Source organism: Schistocerca piceifrons, chromosome 5 (genome assembly GCF_021461385.2).
Source record: "Schistocerca piceifrons isolate TAMUIC-IGC-003096 chromosome 5, iqSchPice1.1, whole genome shotgun sequence".
Lineage (NCBI taxonomy): Eukaryota > Metazoa > Arthropoda > Insecta > Orthoptera > Acrididae > Schistocerca > Schistocerca piceifrons.
The window spans coordinates 167,612,467-167,625,354 of NC_060142.1; the positions used below are offsets into that span (position 1 = coordinate 167,612,467).

Here is a 12,888-nt window from a genome sequence, read left to right on the forward strand (position 1 = left end):
CCAAAGAAACTGATATAGGCATGCGTATTCAAATACAGAGGTATGTAAACAGGCAGGATATGGCGCTACAGTCAGCATCGCCTATGTAAGACAACAAGTGTCTGGCGCAGTTGTTGGATCCATCACTATTGCTACAATGGAGAGTAGTCAAGATTTAAGTGAGTTTGAACGTCAGCGCACGAGCGGTGGGTCACAACATCTCTGCGATAGCGATGAAGCGGGGACTTTCCAGTACGACCATTTCACGAGAGTACCGTGTGCTGTGGCCTTCTCCACCAGACATCACGGCGCCTAGAGTATCAGGAACCAAACTGACAGCCTGCAGCCGCGGGTTGCCCGCATCGCAGGCACACCGAAGCACTACACAACCGACAGGCAATATTGATGAACGGCCACAACAACAACAACAACACCCCAGCAAAGACACCAGCGGCCACCAGGGGCCACTACGGGCCCACATAAACATAAGGAAGAGGTCGCTGCAGATCCTGGAACTATTTTCACACGTCAAACCACGCGATGGAAAATAGTTCCGAGGTACTCAGCCGTCAAAGCGCTATAAAGGCCGGGTCTCGGCCGTACGTCGTGAGTTCATCGACCGCCAGCAGACGGGGATAGCTACCGCCCCGGCAACTCGGCTTGGATCTTCTTACTGATCTCTGGATTAGGCTTGGTATATCGGAGAAGTCTCCGGCGGAGACTAGTAGGAAATTATTTCAGTTGTTTTCTTTATTATTCTGGTATGTAGTTGTGATTCGAAGACGGATCACTGTTTTGTGTTGGTGTAAACCTTGGAGAATTTGTTTTGGTTAATTGAACAGTCCAATAAATTTTTTTCGGACTTTGATGTTTCGTTTCTTCTGCTTATGCACACATATCACCGTGGATATCAAGAATCCGGAAAAACATCAAATCTCCGACATCACTGCGACCAGAGAAAGATCCTGGAAGAACGGGACCAACAACTTTCTTTCTTTCTGTTGCTCGTGCCTTTTTCCCGCAGTGATGTACTGTCGGCATGGTTAATCGGATTTGGCAAGGTTAAGCTAAGGAGTGGCCAAATGCCCTTCCTACCGCCACCCCGTACACCCGGGATGGAATTAGTGTACCCCAACTGTCTGTGTCTAGTGTAATCCATGGAATAGTGTGAATGTCTTCAGATGTCTGCGAGCCATGGAACTGAGGCGGGACGTAGGGACCAGCCCAGTATTCACCTAGTATCATGTGGAAAACCACCTAAAAACCAGTGGCCGAGCGGTTCTAGGCGCTACAGTATGGAATCGCACGACCGCTAAGGTCGCAGGTTCGAATCCTGCCTCGGGCATGGATGTGTGTGATGTCCTTAGGTTAGCTAGGTCTAAGTAATTCTAAGTTCTATGGGATTGATGACCTCAGATGTAAAGTCCCAAAGTGCTCAGAGCCATATGAACCTACACTCCTGGAAATTGAAATAAGAACACCGTGAATTCATTGTCCCAGGAAGGGGAAACTTTATTGACACATTCCTGGGGTCAGATACATCACATGATCACACTGACAGAACCACAGGCACATAGACACAGGCAACAGAGCATGCACAATGTCGGCACTAGTACAGTGTATATCCACCTTTCGCAGCAATGCAGGCTGCTATTCTCCCATGGAGACGATCGTAGAGATGCTGGATGTAGTCCTGTGGAACGGCTTGCCATGCCATTTCCACCTGGCGCCTCAGTTGGACAAGCGTTCGTGCTGGACGTGCAGACCGGGTGAGACGACGCTTCATCCAGTCCCAAACATGCTCAATGGGGGACAGATCCGGAGATCTTGCTGGCCAGGGTAGTTGACTTACACCTTCTAGAGCACGTTGGGTGGCACGGGATACATGCGGACGTGCATTGTCCTGTTGGAACAGCAAGTTCCCTTGCCGGTCTAGGAATGGTAGAACGATGGGTTCGATGACGGTTTGGATGTGCCGTGCACTATTCAGTGTCCCCTCGACGATCACCAGTGGTGTACGGCCAGTGTAGGAGATCGCTCCCCACACCATGATGCCGGGTGTTGGCGCTGTGTGCCTCGGTCGTATGCAGTCCTGATTGTGGCGCTCACCTGCACGGCGCCAAACACGCATACGACCATCATTGGCACCAAGGCAGAAGCGACTCTCATCGTTGAAGACGACACGTCTCCATTCGTCCCTCCATTCACGCCTGTCGCGACACCACTGGAGGCGGGCTGCACGATGTTGGGGCGTGAGCGGAAGACGGCCTAACGGTGTGCGGGACCGTAGCCCAGCTTCATGGAGACGGTTGCGAATGGTCCTCGCCGATACCCCAGGAGCAACAGTGTCCCTAATTTGCTGGGAAGTGGCGGTGCGGTCCCCTACGGCACTGCGTAGGATCCTACGGTCTTGGCGTGCATCCGTGCGTCGCTGCGGTCCGGTCCCAGGTCGACGGGCACGTGCACCTTCCGCCGACCACTGGCGACAACATCGATGTACTGTGGAGACCTCACGCCCCACGTGTTGAGCAATTCGGCGGTACGTCCACCCGGCCTCCCACATGCCCACTATACGCCCTCGCTCAAAGTCCGTCAACTGCACATACGGTTCACGTCCACGCTGTCGCGGCATCCTACCAGTGTTAAAGACTGCGATGGAGCTCCGTAAGCCACGGCAAACTGGCTGACACTGACGGCGGCGGTGCACAAATGCTGCGCAGCTAGCGCCATTCGACGGCCAACACCGCGGTTCCTGGTGTGTCCGCTGTGCCGTGCGTGTGATCATTGCTTGTACAGCCCTCTCGCAGTGTCCGGAGCAAGTATGGTGGGTCTGACACACCGGTGTCAATGTGTTCTTTTTTCCATTTCCAGGAGTGTAAAAAGCACATCCAGGCCAACCGGCACTCCGACCTCCGTCGGTAATCCGCCGGGCGGATTCGATTCGGGGTCAGCGCGCCAACCCGAGTCCAGGAAGCAGCACATTAGCGCTCTCGGCTAACCTGGCGGGTAAGAAAGGGGCCAACAACAACCGAAGAGAATCGTTCAACGTGACAGAAGAGCAAACCTTCCGCAAATTGCTGCAGATTTCAATGCTGGCACATCAACAAGTGTCTGCGTGCGAACCACTCAACGAAACATCATCGATTTGGGCTTTCGGAGTCGAAGGCCTTCCCGCGAACCCTTGGTGACTGCACGACACAAAGCTTTACGCTTTGCCTGGGCCCGTCAACCCCGACATTAGATTGTTGCTGACTGGAAATATGTTGCTTGCTCGGACGAGACTCGTTTCAAATTGTATCGAGCAGATGGAAGAGTATGGGTACGGAGACAACCTCAAGAATTTATGGACCTTGCATGTCAGCAGGGAACTGTTCAAGCTGGTGGTGGCTCTGTAACGGTGTGGGGCGTGTGCAGTTTAAGTGATATCGGACTCTTGATACGTCTAGATACGACTCTGACAGGTGACACGTATGTAAGCATTGTGTCTGTCCATTCATGTCCATTGTGCGTTCCAACGGACTTGGGCAATTCCAGCAGAACAATGCGACACCCCACATGTCGATAATTGCTACAGAGTGGCTCCGGGAACACTCTTCTGAGTTTACACTTCCGCCGGCCACCAAACTCCGCAGGCATGAACATTATTGAGCATAGCTGGTATGCCTTGCAACGTACTGTTCAGAAGAGATCTCCAACCCCCTCGTACTCTTACGGATTTATGGACAGCCCTGCAGCATTCATGGTGTCAATTCTCTCCAGCGCTACTTCAGACGTTAGTCGAGTCCGTTTCACGTCGCGTAGCGGCACTTCTGCCTCCTCTCGGGACCCCTACATGATATTAGGTCGGTGTAGCAGTTTCTTTCAATCTTCAGTGTAGTACAACGTATGTGAGGAAAGTAATGACACTGACAACACTGCGATCGCTCTGGCAACTCTGTTTTGTTCTCCTTGTGTCGACCGGTGTGTTCATCCATTCCAGATGTTCAGTTCGAGTTTCATCTCCATACAGCTATTACGTGTTTTTTTAGAGCGTCGTGAGTGGAGTTTGTTTCTGTTGTGTGTTACTAAAATGGAACAAAGGAATTTAGACCAATGTTACGAGTACAAATTTTTTCATTAAACTAGGAAAACCCGCTTATTTTACCTTTGAGAAGTTGAAACATGCCAACGGGTAACATCAAGAGTACGAGTTGTTGGTGGATATAAATCATTTTTGGGAGGTCCAGCACACGTTGAATACAAACCTCTCTCAGGGAGACCATCGACTTCGAAAATCAACCAAAACGTAGAACGTGTGCGTGGTCTTGTGACACCAGACCGACGTTCTTTTAAGAAAAGGACTTGTTCATCACTTTCGCCGAACATCAAATTTTCACAGAAGATTTGCACATTCCAACCCCACTTCCCCCTCACTATGACACGGAAGCCGGAAGTTTTATTCAGTAGAGCTCCACTCGCCTGAATTGTGGCAAAATGATACCCTAAAATCACACAACTAAACAGAAGGACAACTGAAGAAACGGGTGCGCTGAGCTTCTTGGGAGGACTGCCAGTGACTGGTTCAGTCGTGTGATCACAGGTGATGAATCCTGGATGTTTAAGTACGATGCTAAGAGAAACCGGCGACGTAAGGAGTGTCACATTGAGACATTTCCTAGACCGTAAAAATCACAAATGAGCAAATCAAAGAGTAAAACAATGCTCATCTGCTGTTTTGACAGAAGGGGTATCGAGCATAAAGAATTTGTTCATCCACGACAAACTGTCAGTCAAGTGTTTTGCAAAGACGTTCTTGAAAGGCTCAGGAAGAAGTGAATCTAGTGGACCTGACACTGCAGACAAACGGATGCTGCGTCATGACAGTGCCCCAGGTCACTCAGCCTCTTCCATCACAGAATTTTTGGCCTCGTAAGGCAGTCCTGTTGTTTCACAACCCCCTATGAATCTGATCTGAAGTCTTGTGACTTTTCTTTTCCAGAAATTGCAAAATTCTAAAAGGACGTCATTTTGGGACTCTGGAGAAAATTCAAGAGAATGTGAGAGACATGTTTAAAAGTCCTGCCATTCGAAGCCTTTCAGCGCTGCTATCAAGACTGGGAACAATGATTCCGCCGGTGTATGGCTACCGAAGGGAACTACTTTGAAGGGGACAATGTCGTTGTTTGAAGAGAATAAAAACTTTGGTAGATAAGGAATCTATCTCATTATTTTTCTCACACACGTCGTACACTGCACAAAAGAATTAAAGGGTCACTGTGTTGAAACCGCTATGACATGGAAGACAGTAATTTTATTCAGTGTAGCGCCACTCGCCTGTATTGTGTTGATGGGGTCGCCTGCCCAGAGGTGTCTAGGCACTCATCAAGGCTAGTCTATGTACACGTACATTCGATTTTGACAAAAATTTTTCAAAATCACTAAGTGTCAGGTTTTACAGAACATCCTCTTGTAATAACTGTTATGTTTTTCAAGAGTAAAATGTAAATGGCGCACAAATTATTAAGTAAATATTACATGCTTTTAGTCATAAGCAAATGGGACCAGTTTCGGGCACTTTCTTCTACTGACATGTTTGGCTGTTTTTTATTATTTACCAGCTGTGGCTGAATGCGGTGCAAGGTGTCTTTCTAAGTAGATACAGATATGCAAAGTAGTACATTTACATGTACAAAATAAAAGAAAGAACAACTTTTTGTTCATTAAATTAAATTTGAAAAATTTTAAGTGCTTTTGATATACAGTATGTTTAGTCTTTCTGTCTTCTGTAAAAACAAATACATTTTTCGACTGTTACATTCCTGAGAAAAATAACAGACATATTGTGCTTCATACTTTTAAGTATGCCAAGTCGACTAACTACGAAAAAGAAATACCAACAGGCCGTTTCCGGGCGTTTCTGAATGTCACATCTTCTCATTCTCAACATTACGCGTAACGACAGTGGGGGTATCTTTCTTCCAAAGCATTCTTATGTAAATAATGTGTCATGCATATACTACATTTGGTTTAAATTCGCTCCTGAGTTTCGCTATTATCTAACTCCTTTCACCCGAAATACTCTGCCATAGGCCTACTATGGGTGTCTTATTGCCAGAGTAAATTTTTCCAAATAGTAAGTCATATGAGAGTCAATTATAGTAGAAATGCCTGCAGGCAATACAGAAGTTTGAACCTACGCCCCCCCCCCCCCCCTTTACTCTTCTAACCAGCAACTCAGGGAATCAAAACATCGCGGTGACTGTCACCATGAAGTCTAGCGACCACGAAAACTAAGGATCTGATACCAATATAGGTGGTTATTAAATATTCTTACACGTGATATCTTCTCATCCCCACTCCCATCTGTAAGGATAGTTAGGGAGTATTACCGAACAATATTTTTTAGAAATAAATATAAATCAATGTGTCATGTAGATACAAAACTAATTGGAATTGCTGCAGACATTACCGAGCTAAGATTCTGTGTACTCACTTTTTCACCCTTACCCATGTTGGTGGCGGGTGGTTCTTACCCTCACAGAAACATTCACTGATGCGCATGCAACAACTCACCAAAGTTTCATCGTAATCAGGTGACTGGTATAGGATCACATAGGAGACGAACAAACAATTATTCATTTGTATATATTAGGGTTTTTCATTTGCAACTACTTTTTCTTGATTCATCAGCCTTCTGACTGTTTTGATGGTGTCTGCCACCCATTCCTCTCCAGTGCCAATCTCTTCATCACAGAGCAGTACTAGGAACCTACGTCCTCAACTATCTGCTGGATGTGTTCCAGTCTCTGTCTTCTTAAAAAACAACAAAATTTTATTTATATTTCAACCTTAAATTGTTATTTTGAAAAATATCATTGTTTGTAAATGTTGTAGATAAAACAAAAGAAAAGAAAACTGCAAAAAGATGAAAAACGAAAATTGTAAGATGTACGACCTGTTTTAAACATCAGGTATCAGGTCTGTAATTTGGCAATAAATAAATAAATAAATAAAATAAAAAATAAATGTGTCTTCCTCTACAGTTTTTGCCCTCTACAGCTCCCTCTAGTAACATGGACGTCGTTCTCTCATGTCTTAACAGATGTCCTATCATCCTGCCCTTCTCCTTGTCTCTGTTTTACACATATTCCTTTCCTCTCTGATTCTGCGCAGAACCTCCTCATTCCTTACCTTCTCACTCCTCCTAATTTTCAACATTCATCTGTAGTACCACATCTCAAATGCTTCCATTCTCTTCTGTTCCTGTTTTCCCACAGCCCATGTTTCACTACTGTACCTCCCTCAAATTATGGCCTATATTTGATATTAGTAGACTTCTCTTGGCGAGGAATGCCAGCTTTGCCACTGCTAGTCTGCCTTTGATGTCCTCCCTGCTCCGTCCGTCATTGGTTATTCTGCTGCCTAGGTAGTAGAATTCCGTAACTTCGTCTAATTGATGACCGTCAATCCTGATGTTAAGTTTCTCGCTGTTCTCATTTCTGCTATTCCTCATTACTTTCGTCTTTCTTCGAATTACCCTCAACCCATATTCTATAATCATTAGACTGTCCATTCCATTCTGCAAATCATGTAATTCTTCTTCACTTTCACTCAGGAGAACAATGTCATCAGCGAATCGTATCACTGATATCCTTTCACCTTGAATTTTAATTCCACTCCTGAACTTTTCTTTTATTTCCATCATTGCTGCTTCGATGTACAGATTGAACGGTAGGGGCGAAAGACTATATACCTGTCAAACAACCTTTTCAATCCAAGCATTCCATTCTTGGTCGTCCACTCGTATTATTCCATCTTGGCTCTCACTGTATCTTATCCCTATTATTCTCAGAATTCCGAACATCTTGCATCATTTTACATTGTCGAACGTTTTTTCCAGATCGACAAATCCTATGGACGTGTCTTGAGTTTTATTTAGTCTTGCTTCCATTAACAACCGCAAAGTTATAATTGCCGCTATGGTGCCTGGTGGTAAGTTTGTTAAATCTTTAAAGTTGAAAATGCATATATTATTACTGTTACCTGAAGTTACAACCATCGTTTTAAGGCCTCAAGTACACAGTTATTTTTAAGAACCTCTACAATTTCAGAACACGACAGCGCGAAAACTGCTAGACAGAAAAAAACAGGCACTTATCAGTAGATAGAGCGTCTCTCCAAGTTTCTAATTCACATTACTGGTGCTCAGTACGAGCCTGTATGACGTCAACACGTGCGCACAATTCATTAAAGTCGCTGTCGTTGCGTCTTCTCGGGGAGCAACGTCAGCTACCCGCTTTGGTAAGCTATTCATTGGGTTGTATATTTGTAGGTGCGAACTATTTCGATGTAACAGTAAAGAGTGGATGATCTGTCTGCACGTCCCGACATGTCTGAACCCAGGTGTGGCTGCGCCACGGTGTGTATTACAGATAGAAACTTGAAGACGTCCTCCATCTACCGACACGCGCCACTTTTCTGTATGCCTTGTTTTTCTGAAACCTTTGATGTCCTTATGGATAACCCTGTTTTGTAACCCATCCATTTCCTTTTTAATAATTTAGGAAAAAGTCAGTTTCATTTACCTATTTCGAGGAATATTATTTGATTTCTGTAACAGCCTATAACGCATTTTTAGTTAAAGACTTTCATGTAATGTTCGTTTTTTACTTAACTGCAGATACATATTTGTCAAATGTGTTTACAGTAGTAATACCTGGCGAGTTTACGTCACGGACAATTTTGTGTGTGTGTGTGTGTGTGTGTGTGTGTGTGTGTGTGTGTGTGTGTGTGTGTGTGTGTATGTGTATGTGTGTGTGTGTGTGTGTGTGTGTGTGTGTGCGAGCACGCGCGCGTGCGCACGCGTGTGTCTCAACTGCAATAATATCTGCTGTGAAAGCAGCACCGTTCTCACTATGATTGTGCTGGCACTGTGAAGTTTGCACTACAGAATTATACCTGTTCTATGATGTCAAGTTAATTTTTATATTTTTACACGATTACACTTTTGCGTAACCGTACTATCATCATATAATACTTCTTCTGTTTCAAGTAGGTATGTTTCATCACATTTCAGCTATCTTTTAATGACTTCATAATTTACTGTTTATACGGTAAAAACTGGCCAACGGTTGTGCTTGGTTACCCTTTTGCTGACGGATCAGACATGTTCATTATAGAATGGAATTGAAAGACAATTTTTTCCATGATCATACACTGGAATTGAAGACAAAAATTTTTCGTGGACTAGAACCTGTATACGCAAAGTGCGCACACTGATCAGGGTTTTACTTTCCGTTGACACAGAAGTTATTAGAGATGGAAGACAAGTTCGGAGCAATAGAGAAGGGAATCAGCCATACCCTTTCGATATAACCGTCCTGATATTACCCTTAAGCGATTTTGGGGAAAGTACGGAAACCGTAAATCTGGACAGCCGCACAGGTATTTGAATCGCCGTCCTCCAGAATACGGATCCAGTGTCATTGCTTCGTAAAGCTGTTGGCGAATGACCACTGCTGAGTTCCACCGTCTGCTAGATGGAATGCTTCTGCATCATTCGATAGGGAAATGCGTTAACCGAATGTTTATCTTGCTGTTGGGTGTGTGCCAACGCGCTTACATGATGTTCATTTGCTGTCTTGCAGTTTAGAATCAAATGAACACTTCCGCAAGATAAGATAATTGTGCTGTAATCGCCGACCAGACACAGAGGTAAAGGTATGGAGAAACTAAAACAATAACGAAGGCTTGCCTTCAGAGAAGGCAAATGTATGTGCATGCGTTTTAGGGTATGGAAACCAGGGTCTAACAGAACTGTTACAAAAGTTGTTCCTAAGTAATTAGATTCTCGAGAAGAACCGTAACTTACTAGTCCGTTTCATACACATCCGCAGAAAACACTGGGAAATGTTAGGGAAGAATCTTCCTGCTGTAGAGACTTTGATCCAAGCCTTCATGAGAGACACTTTGCTATAGCTCAGAGGTCGCTCAGTATTTTGGTTCTGAGCAGTATGGTTATCAGTTAGAGCCATAGCCAGTAGAAGCCTGTCCTTGTCCGGCCCAGGGTCACATTCGAAACACACCGGTCACCTGCCGCCTTCACACTGCTACTCCTAGAGGCTGCCTTTCGCCAGTGCACATCGTGGACATAACACAGCACCCACGCTGTGACAGACCGATCAGCGCTAGGTAATGACATGCAATTATGCAGTCCCATCACAGTCCATCTGCCAATGCTCCAATTGTCTAGGGATAACAATAACAAATCACGGAAAGCAATCATGAGACCTTTTAATTAACATATTGGACATGTTATTGTCTTCTTAATGTAATCATATTGCTAGAAATATTTTATTTTGTAGTATTGTCTGGTACACGATATCTGAAATTCTGTAAATTAGTGGTGGTGCAAACATAGCTTTCTGTGGAAAAACATGATTGCGTCGTACTCTATCTACATTCCTGCTGCTGGCACAACTAATTCCTTTATTTGTTATTAATTTGCGTATGCTGCACATAAATGCAACTGTGTCACAGTTTATGAGCGTAATCCACTTTAGTTGAACTGATTCACTATGTATCTTTCTAAGTGAATCACACCAGCGCAGAGCTGGCATCCAACATGCGGAGTTAACGCAATAAATTCCATCAGTACATCATTATTGCTGTGAACACAGGTATTTCAGTAATATCAGTGTTATTAACATTGTGTTATATAATTTCCTTATAAATACAACGTTCGTGTCAAATGGAAATAATGATATCCTAACAATCATGCCAGCAGTACAGAAGAAATAAAATGTGGAGAAGATGTTGACAGACCTGGGGAAGAACGAGAAATAACAGGATCAAGTTAGCAGAGTTAGTAGATTAAGATACAAAGAAAGTAAACTGTGTGGAGTTGAGCTAAGCTGGAACAGTGCCATCGGTGTGACAGAAATATTGGTCCGTTGTTGGACAGTGGGATAGAGAGGGATGCAACGTAGATCATAATGGACAAATATAACATGATTCTTGATCCTGTTTCAGGTAGCATACATGAACTGTTATGGACCTAATGACTTAGTTTATAGACATTTTCCAGTCTATTTTCATTTTTGGCAGTTTAATGAAGTTTCAGTTTAATTATTTTATCGAAACTTATTACTTTCTCGCTTACGAAAAATGATTACTTATTTTTTAAGGGGAGTGCTGGAAAATGGGGCTTCGATCTCGAAATATTAGCCACCGAATAGATAAATGTGTATTTCAGCTACTTGAGAGTGTTTTTTTTCTTTTCAGGAAAAAGGAATCATGTAAAGATTTAACTTCCTGTACAAGCAGCAAGTTTTGGATTACTGAGTACTTCGTTCCACAGTCGTACGGTTGAAATGCAAAACGATATGGAGGGATGCTTAGTGCTGTGTACATGTACAACCAGGATACTGCAAGTATCAGACGTAATATTGCAGCTATGGAATGATGATACATATTTGATACGCGAGGGAAGGTACTGAGGACATTACTGAATAGGAACCCAATCAAACGTGCGGAGCGTCCTAACTGAGCTTAGGAAGACTCAAGACGTGTGTTGAACACACGTCTCGGACAGGAATTCAAGGCCGGAGTCATCTGGAGTTTTTACTGTTTGTGCACCACAAGAGTATAGATTCACGCTTGACCGTAATTCATCACAGATCCCTTGAGATAAATTCTTTCCGTGAGTGGAAAAGGGCAATGGCCATATCCATCTAAAAAGACTGTAGAGCTACCGTCCTAAATCACTCATACTTATTCGTAGCAGAATCCTAAATCATATTGTGAGATCAAACAAAATAGCCTACTCCCTAAAAATAAACATTGGTCCCGAAAACACTATGCGAAACACAGCTGGCGCTCTTCACACACTACAACATCATTACTGTGGATGAAGGTCATACGAAAAAAAATTCTGTGAAACAAGGCAAAAAAGTGCTTCGTTTTGTCCATGCAATAAATAGACAGTCTTGATGGAGATAGATTTGTACGGAAATGACAAGATACAAACTTTATTATAATTTGAGAACCTGTGTAATATGCAATTTACGTCACAGGAAGAGGAGTAAAACACGCGTTTAAAAGCAGCATTTAATCTAAGCAGTACACACCTAAAAGTAAACGTATTTTTAATCTATATAGCAAGGAGAATGTAGAACTACGTCATGGATGGGAAGCAGAGGGAAGCATTTTGTAAGAGCACTGTCAAACTTTTAAAAAAAATATTTCGTATGGCGAGAGAACGATAAAACCGTAGACTTGGGGGAAGCCGTGAATAGCCTTGCCAATTGGATTTATAAACGCCAAGAATAGAAGAAGTTTACATAAGCTTGCAAAGACTGTGTGAGGAATAAAGAAATATGTTAAATTAGTGAAAAAAACTTTTCCTCGTTATCTAGAGCATTTTAAGTGCATGATGTATTCGATAAATGAGGTAATACTTTAGTAATGGACAGAAAAAAACACAGTTACGTTTTATACTTTTCATTTATGTAATCGAGGATGGAAATAAAACACAAGATGTCAGGAAAGCGGTGGAAGCACGTTTTGTTACGCGAGAGCGAACGGCGTTAGCGTACCCAGCGAAGTAGCCAATATCGCAGAGTTGTCGCCGTTCTTTTGTCAAATTGACTATCCCGCTTTTATTAATATAATAATGGAGGTGAGCCATCTGTTCCGGTTTTAAACGGGGCGCTCCCGTAATCCATATGCAGCTCCATGTTCAAATTAGCAGCCAGCTCTCGTCTCTCTCCCCCCACCCCCCCTATACCCCCACACCGTCGCCATCACCCCGTGTCACTACCTACCACCACCCCCACCACCCCCTCCACCCCCATTCAACGCCCTCCTCTCCTCCCCCTCCCCCAACTCACATCCACGTCCATCAGCCACACAACCCCGCAGACGAGATCC

The 12,888-nt window shown here is 43.9% G+C and overlaps 1 protein-coding gene across 1 annotated transcript in view; it reads right to left on the minus strand.

Moving 5' to 3' along the window:
* Positions 1–12,888, minus strand: part of LOC124798839 (LIM/homeobox protein Lhx3-like) — a 556,731-nt gene that overhangs the window by 28,673 nt on the left and 515,170 nt on the right. The window lies entirely within an intron of this gene.